This window comes from Papaver somniferum, unplaced genomic scaffold, assembly GCF_003573695.1.
Source record: "Papaver somniferum cultivar HN1 unplaced genomic scaffold, ASM357369v1 unplaced-scaffold_26, whole genome shotgun sequence".
In the NCBI taxonomy this organism is placed as follows: domain Eukaryota; kingdom Viridiplantae; phylum Streptophyta; class Magnoliopsida; order Ranunculales; family Papaveraceae; genus Papaver; species Papaver somniferum.
This window is the reverse complement of record NW_020636596.1, coordinates 44,750-48,411: the sequence shown is the minus strand read 5'-3', so window position 1 is coordinate 48,411 and position 3,662 is coordinate 44,750. Positions and strand designations below refer to the sequence as shown.

The window sequence follows — 3,662 nt, the reverse complement described above, 5'->3', positions numbered from 1 at the left end:
GGAGAAGAAGTGGTGAAGAAAATGACGAGGAAATGATTCAGCAAAAAATTGGGTATTGATTGTGATGATAGCCCATCAAGATTGTTGTGTAAAACTATGTTGGTGGATCTCAAAAACTCAGCAATTGCGAACTGAAGTTTTCTTTTTTTCAGATGGTTTTGAAGAAAAATTTGATGGGGATTTCTGATGATGAAAATTGGGTGGAAATAACCAAAATTTCCATATATGTTACCCGTTCTACTGATGTAGATTCTGAGAATTAGGTGACCAAAACCATGTATGTATTTTGGTAATGGCCGAAACACCCTTCCTACTGTGGATGTCGAGATTTTAATTCATGTCCAATTCTTTCTCCAAGTTTTTATTCTCACCGAACCAAGGTTTACGCCGGCAAATTGGGGAATGGTGAGTGATAGATTTGGTGGGTCTCGATAAAGGGTTAAGACAGGATGTGTGTATTGGATGACTGAAATTTTACAGGTTTTAGAGTTCAGGAAGGATTTAATTGCAATTGAAGAGTACTCAAGGTATACTTTTTAATCTCATATTAATTTTCTAGATGGATTTTTGATTTTTAAGATGGGTTTTTCATCTACATCGAATAGGAATGTATAAACTACTATTGCCCCATTTTAAAGATGATTCATTCATCGCCTGTTTATTTTAAAGAATTGATTGATGTTAATGTTACTATTGCCCCATTGGAACACATTAAGATTCTCTTGCATGTGAGTTTTAAGTTGGTGGAATTTAGCTTCTTGGTGTTTTGTTGAATGTAAGAGATACTGTACAGCCCGATTGAGGAAATACAATAAGAGGACTACTGTTACTGAAGTTAGCCAACATTATGTATTAAGAATTTTTGTGGCTTAGAAATAATTAGATTCCATTGACATTAAAACTTAAGTTTTCGTTTCACTAGAAAACATTAGACAGTATATTGTTGAATGCGGGCACTGGCTGCTTTTAGTATATATGTCACAATTCCTAAATTTTGGTTAAATGCATATGGCTGTGCACGCGATGTTTCCCAACTTACTAGTCAACACTTTGCATTTTCTATCAAAGCTATCTATAGCTTGCGTCATATTTGACAATAAGATCTTGGTTAAAACATTTGTAAAATTATGGTTTTAAATGTGTTAGATATGGCTTGTTTCTCATTTTATGCAGTTCTGTGGTTTTCTTGAGTGATGTGAGTTTACGTGACTGGTGCACTTGTGATTCTTATGGTTTTGTGGTTTTCGAATTGAAATAGGTACCTCCATGTACTTTTGTATACAGCAGAAAGGGCTTGGAGTCATGCCGTGGAGAAAAGGCAGTTGCCTGATGGCCCTGTCCCATGCCAACGTATCTATTTGATTGGTCGATTGAGAAAGGCAGTCAAATGGGCTTCACTTTTTGCTTAGTTGTGTGCCGTCAAAGGAGATTCCAGAACATCACTAGAAGCCGAGGTGCATTTTTTAGCTCGTTTCTTCTGCCTTTAGTTTTACCTGTATTTTGTGCTTTCTTTTGTTGCACCTGTTCTAAGCTCACCTCTTTTGGCTTGGATATTTCAGGCCTATGCTTTTTTTATGAAGGGTACTCTTCTCTTTGAAATCGGGAAACATCATTGATGAGTTTCAAGATTGCAAGGTGCCTCTTTCTTTCTATCTCTCATATGTATACATATCTGATCCCCCTTTGGGATCACTACATAATGTTGTTGGCTAACTTTTATTAGAATGACAGGGCTGTTTATGAGAAATTTAGCAAGTACGGTGACATAGAAAACTAAGTGTTATGCCGTGAGCATGTTCAAGAGCTGGATCCCAACATCAATTACTGCTCAATCAAAGCTGGTAAATCGAACATAAAGACTTCTGAACTCGCAGATATGGGCCAGATGGAGGGACCTGCATTGGACCTCTTCAAAGCTAAGCTCGAGGTAATATTAATTTTGTCAACACTAAACTACGCATTTGCCAGGTGTTACATCACTTCCCACTAGCTTAATACTCCAATGCGAATAAATATATATATATATATATATATATTGTGGTCCATTTTTGTTTCCTTTGTTGGTTGGATGGAATGAAAAATTTAATTATACTCGTCCAGACTCTTTTTCATTATGATCATGATGGTTCAGTTTTTACGTTTACATTCAGAAGTATACAGACTTTATTTTATATCATGTAGTTAGGGAGGCTCTAGTTCATAAGTCTTATCATTAGCGTTTCTGGAATTGAGAGTTCAAAACGCAGCATATGTTTTATATGAAACCAGCAGTAAACATTCACTTAGATTTGATCCTGAAAATAAGCAATCTAGTTATATTGTGAAGTTAGATTTGATCCTGATACTTTACTGCAACGTCGTCAAAAAGGATTAAGCATGTAGCTGAGGAGAAGCTTAGTGTGTCTGAGTTGAGAAGTTGTGCAGGTTAACTGCACAGAATGAGAAGTGTGTCTGAGTTGTGAAGTGAGTGTTTGCTGCGCAATTCATGTTACTTATTTTCAGTTCATCCAACTGTTGTTAGTTTTGGTACAGTCTTTGTCATGTAAGAGATCACGAGTGAGTTGGCTAGCGAGTTTAATGATGAAACTGAAGATGCTGTCATGGGATTGAAATTGATGAGATATGTTAAGTACATGTTCTCTTTAATGAGTCAGTATTCAATTGAGAATGTGGCCTGGTGTTCTTTATCCTTTACTGCTTTTATTACTTCATTATCCAAGTTATGCATGGTATGGATTTTCAGGAAAAGGAATCTGTGGTTGTGGGACACCAGAGTTGTTTGTCAGTTTGGAGGAAGAGGAAAGCAGGAAGGTACATGTATGCGTGAGTTTTAGAGTAGAGTGGATTAGTACTGAACAACATGGTATGCAAACCTGGCAGCAAAAGTTTTTTTTCTCATTTATTTACTACAATTCCATAGTTTAGTATCCCTTAGTGGTCTCAGCACTCACTTTTGATCGTACGTTAAGGAGATTGGAAAAAGTTGCAATTTTTTTGCAAAGAACAAGAAGCTCTCAAAGAACCTACAAGAAAAGAAGAAAAAATAATCTCTACGACGGATATATTACAGCGATTGGCCCAATGTTGCAGACTAATGGGCTTTCTACAAACTATTTTTCTTAAAAACCATTGTTGGATGCCAAAAATCTACAATTTCCAACCTCAATCACGAATTGTTGTCCCGCTGATCTCTCTCTCCTTCTCATTAACTCTGTTTTCTCTTAAGGTGTACTGCATATACCACCCCAATATATGGGTGGCTGCACATGTACTGGATCAGTGGATTGGATTCATGAATGGACATAGAATTAAACCTGAATTCATATACAAGTACAACAAGAAATAGAGGCTTCTAATAACATTCACCCGAGAATCAACACAATCCATGAAAAGAAAGTTGTTTACAAATTTAAGAGTGAGAATTTTTGTAGAGATTGAATGTTACATCTCCCATGAACCACAAAATAGGCAATATTACATCTCTCGTGAATCTCCCATGAACCACAAAATAGGCAATATTATATCCCTCGTAATGTGATGAAAATGTGTTGTGAAAAGTGTTAGATTCACCACAAAATAGGCAATATTATATCCCTCGTAATGTGATGAAAATGTGTTGTGAAAAGTGTTGTGCAGAAAATGTGTCTGTGAACAAGTGTCGT

The 3,662-nt window shown here is 36.3% G+C and overlaps 1 long non-coding RNA gene across 2 annotated transcripts; it reads left to right on the top strand.

Annotated features, from left to right (window-relative positions):
• The first annotated feature begins 294 nt into the window (after nucleotides 1–294).
• Nucleotides 295–3,311, top strand: LOC113341221. 2 transcript variants are annotated; one of them, XR_003355830.1, is made up of 5 exons: nucleotides 295–527; nucleotides 1,259–1,454; nucleotides 1,560–1,635; nucleotides 1,732–1,927; nucleotides 2,744–3,311. It is a non-coding gene; the product is annotated as an uncharacterized LOC113341221 (long non-coding RNA). The 2 variants fall into 2 exon arrangements; XR_003355829.1 differs by lacking the exon at nucleotides 2,744–3,311 and having other exon boundaries at nucleotides 1,732–2,035.
• Nucleotides 3,312–3,662: the final 351 nt, after the last annotated feature.